The sequence below is a fragment of the Haematobia irritans genome, chromosome 4, assembly GCF_050003625.1.
Source record: "Haematobia irritans isolate KBUSLIRL chromosome 4, ASM5000362v1, whole genome shotgun sequence".
Lineage (NCBI taxonomy): Eukaryota > Metazoa > Arthropoda > Insecta > Diptera > Muscidae > Haematobia > Haematobia irritans.
This window is the reverse complement of record NC_134400.1, coordinates 217,514,475-217,526,962: the sequence shown is the minus strand read 5'-3', so window position 1 is coordinate 217,526,962 and position 12,488 is coordinate 217,514,475. Positions and strand designations below refer to the sequence as shown.

The window sequence follows — 12,488 nt, the reverse complement described above, 5'->3', positions numbered from 1 at the left end:
GTGGAGGGTATAAACATGATGATGACAGTACTTTAAATTGAGTTACGACTTATTTATTTCTCGAAGGTATCAAGGATTTCCACTACATTTCACGTAGCATTGTCTACTAACTACATCGTGCTGCAATGGTTTACATGTCAACCTTGCATATAAAGGTTCGTAGGTTCAATCCCATCTTTGATCGAAGATCAAAATGTTTTTCTCATCTTAGTAATACTTGTGGCATATCCGAATGTATCGGAATCCTCTAAGGTCGATTCACTGTAATGTGAAACGTTGTTCGGACTCGGCTATAAGGAGGTCCCTTGTCAGTGAGCTTAACATAGAACCGGCACTCATTGATAAGAGTTCACCATTTGTGGTATCGCAATCGACTGAATAGTCTAAGTGAGCCTATAAGCCCTATAAGGCTGCCATTCTCTTACTATTATAGAGAATCGAACATATATGCGGTCTCCTAGTATCACCCTCTCCTAGTATCAAATCCCTCAAAATGTCTTTTTTTAGTTATTTATTTATTTATCAATTAATTACATTTACAATAAAATTATAAATATAATTGTAAGCTATGACTGCTACGGTCTTAAGCTTGAAAATGTCTTTTTAATTTCGATTACAATTCCTTATCCGCAGTGTTGTTGTATTCTCATATAGCAAATTGATCACAAACCATTTTTTTCTGTTCATCAGTGTTACCCGTGTACGTGTATAAATTCTACATGAAGTCCTTAAGAGTTACTTGTGATATATGCGTGTTACTTGCAAGTTTTGATAGATATATGACTTCGGTTTTATGACATTCCATTTGTGGCATCTCACATTGGATTCGTCAAGTGCACGTCTATGTGTAAGTGTTTGCGGGTGGGTGTGTGTGTGTTCTGTTCGATAGATGTTCTCTATTAGACAAAATCTCACTGCTGTGCCAGACTATGACAAGTCGTAGATAATGGGAAAAGTTTTGAAGAAAAAAAATTCATTTATGTAGCTTTTAATGCTTCTAATTTCATACTTGATTTAATTTTAAGAAAGAAGGGATTTTCTTTCTTATTTTTTCGTTTTTATTATTTTCAAGTTTCTCTAAAATTGGTAACATTATTTGTCATAAAATGCTGATTGCAAACTCCATATAACGGGAGGCAAAGAATGAATTGCAAGTGAATTAAGTGTAATGATTTAGTTCACAAATTTTGTCACAAAAAATAAAAAGGAAACTTTAAAGTTTGTTAATGACCAAAATGGGGAAGCAATCAATTATATTTTTGAGTTAAAAGGAAGGTCTTCGTTTCGGATATTTTAAAATTAGTTTATGATGGCTTTATAAAGGCAAAGCAGTCGCATGGGTGAGAATAATTATCTAGAACAACGATGGGGGATTTTTGAAAATGATTGAAAACCCAAAAAACTTTTTTTTATTATAATTTCAATTTAATGGCATCTCGACGGAGAAGAATTGTGGGTTCAAATTGTAATGATAAATAGAGTACCAACACTACTGAAGTAGAGAGGATAATAAGAATTTGTATATAATGCCCAGAATCTGCCCCGAAAAAATCAATCACTGAAAAAAAATATTTTTTTTTGTCATCAATCACGAAATTAATTGATCCAGTTAATTTTTAATTGTTTTAGAAATGTCTCCAATCACAGAAATCTTAGTATTGATCATCAACGTCAAATAAAACAAAATAATTGTAATAATTACAACATTAATTGATACAATTAATTTCTATGATTGATTTTTGTTTCAGTTAAAAAATTTTTTGAACCAATTAAATTTTTAATTCAAAATTTTTTTTTAAATTCTATTAAAATGTTGATCTGTGATCGCTCAAATCATGCTAAAGCAATTTTTTTCTAAAATTCGCAATTTTTCCAGAATTGCTTTGGCATTTTTTGCGGCAAAATTCAAATAATTTTTGTCTTTTTATTAAGGCTTAATCTATTTTTAACCTATATAAAACAAAAAATTTTAAATTTTCCATTAAAAATGTGAAAAAGGCGAGTTATAAAAAATTGACTCAAACGAACTTCCTAAGCAGTTAAAATAAAGAACATCTTTGGGATAACATTTTTGGAAGTGATTTTAAAGTTGTCCTTAGAAGAACTTCCAAATTTTTTTGCTGGGGTGGTTTTGGATATAATCAACTTACTTTTATGACAACAAATTATTTTGCTTTAGTTTATTTTTAAAAATGTTTTCCCAACCAAATGGAAGTTTCCTTATCTCAAGTACATCTCAAAAAAATTCTACGAACTAAACGTGAGAATAAAAAATAAAGACCTCACACATTAGTTCAGTGTATACTACGGACGGAGCAATGTAATCCAGGATATATCGATTATACAGATGAGTGACATATATTTGTCGCGCACCAATATTTGTAGCTCCGCTTGATTACACTTCTATACAACTTGATTATATTCTATTTTTATACCCTCCACCATAGGATGGGGGTATATTAACTTTGTCATTCCGTTTGTAACATATAAAGGGACCCTCAGATTTGGCTTGCGGAGCGTCTAAGAGAAGCATATTTCATCCGATCCGGCTTAAATTTGGTACATGGTGTTAGTATATGGTCTCTAACATCCATGCAAAAAAATTGGTCCACATCGGTCCACAATTATATATAACCCCCATATAAACCATTATCCAGATTTGACCTCTAAGAGGCTAGGAGGAGAAAAATTCAGCCGAACGTGGTGTTAGTATATGATCTCTAACATCCATGCAAAAATTGGTTCACATCGGTTCACAATTATATATAGCCCCCACATAAACCATTATCCAGATTTGACCTCCGGAGGCTCTTGGAGGAGCAACATTCATCCGATCCGGTTTAAATTTGGAACGTGGTGTAAGTATATGCCCGCTAACAACCATACTAAAATTGGTCCATATCAGTCTATAGTTATATATAGCCGGTCCATGTATATAGTTGGTCCATATCGGTTCACAATCATGGTTGCCACTCGAGCCAAAAATAATCTACCAAAATTTTATTTCTATAGAAAATTTTGTCAAAATTTTATTTCTATAGAAAATTTTGTCAAAATGTTATTTCTATAGAAAATTTTCTTAAAATTTCATTCCTATAGAAAATTTTGTAAAAACTTTATTTCTATAGAATATTTTGTCAAAACTTTATTTGTATAGAAAATTTTATTTCTATAGAAAATTTTGCGAAAATTTTATTTCTATAGAAAATTTTGTTAAAATCTTATTTCTATAGATTTTTATACCCTCCACCATAGGATGGGGGGTATATTAGCTTTGTCATTCCGTTTGTAACACATCGAAATATTGCTCTAAGACCCCATAAAGTATATATATTCTGGGTCATGGTGAAATTCTGAGTCGATCTGAGCATGTCCGTCCGTCCGTCCGTATGTTGAAATCACGCTAACTTCCGAACGAAACAAGCTATCGACTTGAAACTTGGCACAAGTAGTTGTTATTGATGTCGGTCAGATGGTATTGCACATGGGCCCTATCGGTCTATTTTTACGTATAGCCCCCATATAAACGGACCCCCAAATTTGGATTGCGAGGCCTCTAAGAGAAGCAAATTTCATCCGATCCGGCTGAAATTTGGTACATGGTGTTAGTCTTCACCAACCATGCAAAAATTGGTCCACATCGGTGCATAATTATATATAGCCCCCATATAAACCGATCCCCCGATTTGGCTTGCGAGGCCGCTAAGAGAAGCAAATTTCATCCGATCCGGCTGAAATTTTGTTCATGGTGGTAGTATATGGTCTCTAACAACCATGCAAAAATTGGTCATATCGGTCCACTTTTACGTATAGCCCCCATATAAACGGACCCCCAAATTTGGCTTGCGAGGCCTCTAAGAGAAGCAAATTTCATCCGATCCGGCTGAAATGTGGTACGTGATGTTAGTATATGGTATCTTACAACCATGCAAAAATTGGTCGATATCGGTCCATAATTATATATAGGCCCCATATAAACCGATCCCCAGATTTGACCTCCAGAGCCCCTTGGAAGAGCAAAATTCTTCCCATTCGGTTGAAATTTGGTACGTGGTGGTAGTATATGATATTTAACAACCATGCCAAAAGTGGTCCATAATCATACATAGCCCCATATAAACCGATCCCGAGATTTGGTTTTGGAGCCTTTTGGAGGAGCAAATTTCATCCGAGTGAGTTGAAATTTGGTACATTGTGCTAGTATATGGCCGTTAACAACCATGCCTAACTAGGTCCATATCGGTCTATAGTTATATATGGCCCTCAGATAAATCGATACCCAGTTACACAAAAATTGGTCCATATCAAGTTCATAATTGTATATAGCCCCCATATAAGCGATCCCCATATTTCAATTCTGGATACCATGCCACCGGTATCCATAGTGGAGGGTACATAAGATTCGGCCTGGCCGAACTTACGGCCGTATATACTTGTTTGATTTAATATATACCACGTATGGACTTACATACAATTTAGAAGACGGTGTTAGGAGGTTTTAAGATACCTTGCCATCGTCAAGCGTTACCGCAACTTAAATAATTCGATTGTGGATGGCAGTGTTTAGAAGAAGTTTGTACGCAATCCATGGTGCACACAAAAAAATATTTTTCTGATTCAATCACGAAATTAATTGATCCAATTAATTTTTTAATTGAAATGTCTTCAATCACAGAAATGATAGTATCAATTAAAAAATTAATTGACAGTCAATTAAGAAATTAATTGATCCAATTAAAAACTTAATTGATAGCATTAATTTGTGTGATTAATTTTTATTTCAATTAAAAAATTTGTTGAATCAATTAAATTTTTAATTGAATATTTTTTAAAACTCTATTAAGATTTTAATTGGAAAAATTTTCGTAAATTTTTTTTTCTGTGTGGAGGGTACATAAGCTTCAGCCTGGCCGAACTTTCGGCCGTATATACTTGTTTTGTTTAATATATACCCCGTATGGACTATCTTACAATTGAGAAGGCGGTATTAAGAAGTTTTAAGATACCTTGCCATCGGCAAGTGTTACCGCAACCCAAGTAATTCGATTGTGGATGACAGTCTGTAGTAGCAGTTTCTATGCAATCCATGGTGGAGGGTACATAAGATTCAGCCTGGCCAAACTTACGGCCGTATATACTTGTTTTTATTTGGTTTAGTTTGAAATTTTTTAAAATTCACGTTTCCGTTCTACAAATAAATATCTTTTATTCGGATGATATCTATTTCTGGTTTATTTCCGCAGCATTAAGCTGAATGTTATGTAAACAGCGTATAAAACTCCATCAAAATGCTATTTACCCAAAAACTAATAAAATCTAATGTTTTGTTTTAGGTTTTTGGTTTTGGCGTCTTTTTTCCTCTATTTTTGGTTGAATTTGCAAATAAGCCACAATTATAATTAATTCCGAACACATACATCAAAAATTTACTTGGTTATCTTTTGCGGGCCATATTACAAACCAGGATGCATATGAGCAGAGAGCACACAGGCTCGCATACATTCACACCATGACAGTTGATTACGTTTGAGGTTTTGTTAGTGTCACCTGAAAGGAATCATAATCACAATTCTCTCACATTTGAATGAATAAATGACAACGTACAACATGTGTTGTTGATTTATGTGAATGTATTTCGTTTTGGGGGGCGAGTGAGTGTGTGTGAGGATTTTGCCATACATTCAATTTGTTCATGTGTTTGTTGATTTACACGACTTTCTAACTTTCCCTGCGCTTTACATTCCAAATATCCAAATAAACACCAAAAATTGTCATAATTTCTCCATCAACCCATTTCTCGTTTCAGCATTGATTTGTTAAAATATGGTAAAACATGTTTTAATATTTAGGTTTTCCGACATGGCGACTATGTATAAATGTATGTGCGAATTAGGACATTTCATGCATAAATATTTACCTAACTTAGCGAATTTCCAATATTCTCCATCGGATTTTTTCCACTATCAATGATGTGCATTTCGATAAATTGTAGAAAGTGTATTGTTGAAGTATTTTAATGAGAATTAAAAATAGTTTTTTAAATAATTAAATAAATAGCAATATAAACCCCAACGTTAATGCAAACTCAAAATAGTTCATATTAATTTTGTATCTCTATTATTCTACGAGTATATATTTAATTTATTTTAATTTATTCGGTTTTATGAATAAGACATATTTTTATGGTGTTAACACCATAAAATTTTGACAAAGTGGCACATATTATTGAAAAAGTGGCATAAAATCGTAAAAAGTATCACAATTAGTGACACCGGGCAAAAAAGTGGCCACTTCCGGATATAAAGAGTTTTATTTATGCTTCATCTGCCCATATTACTTATTTCTAGCTATCGAGGATCCAATTTTTGTGGGCCTCACTGGACATTTGCTCTTTAATAAAGATTGAAAAACATGCACTCGGGTTTGCTTCTCACTGTACATGTATTTAAATCTGACCCGATTTCACAAAATTTTTTTTTAGATTTCTACAAAATCTCAAGACTTAAAATTTAAATCGGCGATGGGGCGGATCACAATGTTAAAAAAAAAACAAGCATATACGGCCGTAAGTTCGGCCAGGCCGAATCTTATGTACCCTCCACCATGGATTGCGTAGAAACTTCTATGAAAGACTAACATCCACAATCGAATTACTTGGGTTGTGGTATCTTAAAACTTTTTAACATCGTTTTCTAAATTGTGAGTTAGTTCATACGTGGTATATATTAGACAAAAAAGTTATGTATAGTTAAGTCTACAAATAATTAGGAATCGATATGGACTTTTTGCACGGTACGTAGAGAGCCAGAATTGAAATATGGGGGTCGCTTATATGGGGGCTATATACAATTATGAACTTGATATGGACCAATTTTTGTGTGATTGGGGATCGATTTATCTGAGGGCCATATATAACTATAGACCGATATGGACCTAGTTAGGCATGGTTGTTAACGACAATATACTAGCACAATGTACAAAATTTCAACTCACTCGGATGAAATTTGCTCCTCCAAGACGCTCTAAAACCAAATCTCGGGATCGGTTTATATGGGGGCTATATATGATTATGGACTGATATGGACCACTTTTGGCAATGTTGTTAAATATCATATACTTCCACCACGTACCAAATTTCAAGCAGATCGGATGAATTTTGCTTCTCCAAAAAGGCACCGGAGGTCAAATCTGGGGATCGGTTTATATGAGAGCTATATATAATTATGGACTGATAGGAACCAATTCCTGCATGGTTGTTGGATACCATATACTAACATCACGTACCAAATTTCAACCGAATGGGAAGAATTTTGCTCTTCCAAGGGGCTCTGGAGGTCAAATCTGGGGATCGGTTTATATGGGGCCTATATATAATTATGGACCGATATCGACCAAATTTTGCATGGGAGTTTGAGGCCATATATTTACACCACGTACCAAATTTCAACTGAATCAGATGAATTTTGGTCTTCCAAGAGGCTGCGGAGGTCAAATCTGGTGATCGGTTTATATGGGGACTATATATAATTATGGACCGATGTGGACCAATTTTTGCATGGTTATTAGAGACCATCTACTAACACCTTGTACCAAATTTCAGCAGGATCAGATGAAATTTGCTTCTCTTAGCGGTCTCGCAATACAAATCGGGGGATCGGTTATATGGGGGCTATATATAATTATGAACCGATGTTTACCAATTTTTGCATGGTTGTTAGATACCATATACTAACACCATGTACCAAATTTCAGCCGGATCGGATGAAATTTGCTTCTCTTTGAGGCTCCGCAACCCAAATCTGGGGATCGGTTTATATGGGCACTATATATAATTATGAACCGATGTGGACCAATTTTTGCACGGTTGTTAGAGACCATATACTAACACCATGTACCAAATTTCAGTCGGATCGGATGAAATTTGTTTGTCTTAGAGCAATCGCAAGCCAAATTTGGGGGTCCGTTTATATGGGGGCTATACGTAAATGTGGACCGATATGGCCCATTTGCAATACCATCCGACCTACATCAATAACAACTACTTGTGCTAAGTTTCAAGTTTATAGCTTGTTTCGTTCGGAAGTTAGCGTGATTTCAACAGACGGACGGACGGACAGGCTCAGATCGACTCAGAATTGCACCACGACCCAGAATATATATACTTTATGGGGTCTTAGAGCAATATTTGAGCAATATGACAAAGTTAATATACCCCCATCCTATGGTGGAGGGTATAAAAACATGCACTCGGGTTTGCTTCCCACTGTACATGTATTTAAATCTGACCCGATCTCACAAAATTTTTTTTAGATTTCTACAAAATCTCAAGACTTAAAATTTAAATCGGCGTTGGGGCGGATCACAATGATAAAAAAAATTGTGAAATATTTAAATCTAAAATCGAAAAAGTGCCTTTATGATTTATCTGTCAAAATTTAATCACATGAGGAGCCCCTCACTGCCCACAGAGTCTGGCCAAAACGTTTTTCGTCTTCTTATTTTAGGCTAAGAACTTATCGGATCACCATAGTAACTCTTGGAATATGACTTCAAGTCTTTTATTTATTAAAAATAATAATTTTTGTTCCTGGCTGCTTCCTATTCTATTATCTGCTACATTACTGGAACTATCTACCTATGACCTTTTGTCAGAATTTCCGCTACCCATTTTTGTCCTTGGGTGTATAGTTAAATAATTGCGATTATCTTATGGTGGTTTTTAGTATTCATTTAATTTTAATAAGTTGACTTTTTAACTTCGTACCTAGATGGGGAGTAAACCATCGCCAGGGACCACCTCCATTTTTGAATTCCGTTGTAGTCTTTCATAGGGCTCATGGTTGGTTGTTAAAAAGTTTTACTTTTTTACTATCCTTACTTCCTTGTCATGTCGTTGTTCGCGGATCTGATGGAAAAATGTATTACAAATACAACAAAAAGAGCAATACCAACACGACCACTTTCATAAATGCCCATGATAATCACTTAACGTTGCAACAAACAAAAAAGCACAATTTCCAATTTAAGGTGAACCAGTTCGAACCAACCTTTTGTTCTGAAAAAGGGCTATATATGGTGATATTTAATTTACAAAAAATCGGAGAGACTTTTTTTATTTAGTAAAGTTCATGTTTTTTCTACGGAACGAAATCTTAGACTAACTAGGATAACGTTTCACAGCAAATAAATAATTTTTTCAGCGTGTAGATTGAAATAATACTCTTCTTTTCTGCAGATCGAAATTTTAGAGACTCGAAATTTTCTTTTCACGTTAAATAATTTTCTTTATAAGCTAATAAAACATAGTAGAGACAATCATTACCACGCTTGTCATTTGGGTATACTTGCTTTCAAAGAACACAAAGGAATTTGGCCTGTCGTGGATCTGTCGAGTGTGGCAAACAATACAGCTCAGAAATACTATCAAATTTTAGACCCAGTTTAGATTTGCTATAATTGGCTATCTTTGGCACGAATCATGGCCTTTGTATGGTTAACAAAGCCGTCACACGCTGCAAGAAAGGTACTCTGCAGTATTTTGAACCAATGAGATGATCGAGACTTTAGCATTTTTTTGGTTACAATCTACTGCTCCGGCGCAAAATTTCCACAGAGTGAGATCAGGAGATTTTGGTGGTCAATATGTGGTAGAAAATAAGCGAGGTACTATCTTATTAAGCCATTCTTGGTTGACGCGTGCTGAGTGACGATGGTGCTGGGTCTTGTTGGAATGTTCCGATAATATTCGGGATTTGTTTTGACCCCACGGTCAATGAATACGTGCAGGGAGCGGCCGATATATAACCCATTTCAGGTTTCTATCATTTCTATACCGCTCCGTATGGCAGCCGGTCGCAGAGCATGGACATTCCAACCGACAACTCACCATCATCGCACTCAGAATGCGTCAACCGAAAATGGCATAAAAAGCAGGTTCGTCGCTTCATTCTTACCGCTCTGTGACCACCAAATTCTCGTAAGGATCTCAATTCTGCAATATTTTGGAGAGTAACTTTGACACTGGAAAAATACCAAAGTGTCGATCATCCCAAGACAGAGCCTGGCGAAGCTCTGTCTTGGATCAAAATGCCGTATAGTTATTTACGTGCAGCGTGTGATGGATTCGTCTGCCACTGAAGGTCATAGTCCGCCAATTCGAACAAATCTAAACTGATTCCAAAATTTGATATTATTTTTAATACTTTTGTTTTTGAACGATAAATTAAAATAAAACATGTATATACGGCCGTAAGTTCGGCCAGGCTGAATCTTATGTACCCTCCACCATGGATTGCGTAGAAATTTCTACTAAAGCCTGTCATCCACAATCGAATTACTTGGGTTACCGCCAACACTTGCCGCTGGCAAGGTATCTTAAAACTTCTCAACGTCGTCTTCTAAATTGTAAGTTAGTCTATACGTGGTATATATTGGACACAAAAGGTATATGAAAGTAAGTCTACACATATTTACGAACCGATATGGACTTTTGCGCGGTAATTAGAGAGCCAGAATTGAAATATTGGGATCGCTTTATATGGGGGCTATTTACAATTATAAACCGATATGGACCAATTTATATGTGATTGGGCACACATAAATTGGTCCATTCCTAATTAGGACCGATATGGTTCTAGTTAGGAATGGTTGTTAACGGCCATATACTTGCACAATGTACCAAATTTCAACTGACTCGGATGAATTTTGCTCCTCCAAGAGACTCCAAGGGAGCCACCGTGATGCAAAGGTTAGCATGCCCGCCTTGCATACACAAGGTCGTGGGTTCGATTCCTGCTTCGACCGAACACCAAAAAGTTTTTCAACGGTGGATTATCCCACCTCAGTAATGCTGGTGACATTTTTGAGGGTTTCAAAGCTTCTCTAAGTGGTTTCACTGCAATGTGGAACGTCGTTCGGACTCGGCTATAAAAAGGAGGTCCCTTGTCATTGAGCTTAACATGGAATTGGGCAGCACTCAGTGATAAGAGAGAAGTTCACCAATGTGGTATCACAATGGACTGAATAGTCTAAGTGAGTCTGATACATCGGGCTACCACCTAACCTAAGAGACTCCAAAACCAAATATCGGGATCGGTTTATATGGGGGCTATATATAATTATAGACCAATTCCTACATGGTTGTTAGGGACAATATACTAACACCACGTTCCGAATTTCAACCGAATCGGATGAATTTTGCTCTTCCACGAGGCTCCGGAGGTCAAATCTGGGGATCGGTTTATATGGGGGCTACATATAATTATTCACCGATGTGGACCAATGTTTGCATAGTTGTTAGAGACCATATAATTACACCATGCACCAAATTTCAGCCGGATCGGATGAAATTTGCTTCTCTTAGAGGCTCCGCAAACCAAACCTGGGGATCGGTTTATATGGGGGCTATATATAATTATGGACCGAAATGGCCCATTTGTAATACCGTCCGACCTACATCAACAACAATTACTTGTGCCAAGTTTCATATCAATAGCTTGTTTCATTCGGAAGTCAGCGTGATGTCAACAGACGGACGGACGGGCATGCTTAGATCGACTCAGAATTTCACCACGACCCAGAATATATATACTTTATGGGGTCTTAGAGAAATATTTCGATGTGTTACAAATGGAATGACAAAGTTAATATATCCCCCATCCTATGGTGGAGCGTATAATAAAATATTGGGCTTTAGTTTGGCGCCCTACATATCTGCATCAATAGAGAATATACAGACTGAGTTAGGTTAGGTGGCAGCCCGATGTATCAGGTTCAGCCCATATGTTAGTGATACCACATTGGTGAACTTCTCTCATATCAATGAGTGCTGCCCGATTCCATGTTAAGCTCAATGACAATGGACCTCCTTTTTATAGCCGAGTCCGAACGGCGTTCCACATTGCTGTGAAACCACTTAGAGAAATGTCACCAGCATTACTGAGGTGGGATAATCCACCGCTGAAAAACTTTTTGGTGTTCGGTTGAAGCAGGAATCGAATCCACGACCTTGTGTATGCAAGGCGGGCATACTAACCATTGCACCACGGGCTGAGTTGGATGTATGGACGCGGGAGGCACATAAAGCAACAGTCGGACGGGTGACGAAAACACTATGGGAAGACCCAGATACACGCAAAGAAAAAAAACGTTTGGAAAACGTGTACCGAAAACGTTTTTCTTTTGTTAGAGTTTTTTCAATTGCTTCGAAAAACTTTTATCACCAAAAAAATTCGTTTGTTACTAAATTTTTATTTTTTCAATAAAAAAAGTTATTTTTGAAACAACAACACAGTCCATTTCGTTTATATCAAACACTGTTCTTTTCCGAATTTAGGTATTTAATAAGACACATTTTACAGTTCAAAATTTAATATACTACAATGTAATATTGAACATTTTTTCGAAATCTTCCGAACATATCTGGAATATATGTAAAAAAAAAACAAAAAAACTTTGGTCGAAGCAGGGATCATACCCACGACCCTTGG

At 36.1% G+C, this 12,488-nt stretch overlaps 1 protein-coding gene across 4 annotated transcripts in view; it reads left to right on the top strand.

The window, feature by feature from the left end:
• Window positions 1–12,488, top strand: part of LOC142234983 (RNA-binding protein Musashi homolog Rbp6) — a 1,501,536-nt gene that overhangs the window by 613,860 nt on the left and 875,188 nt on the right. The window lies entirely within an intron of this gene.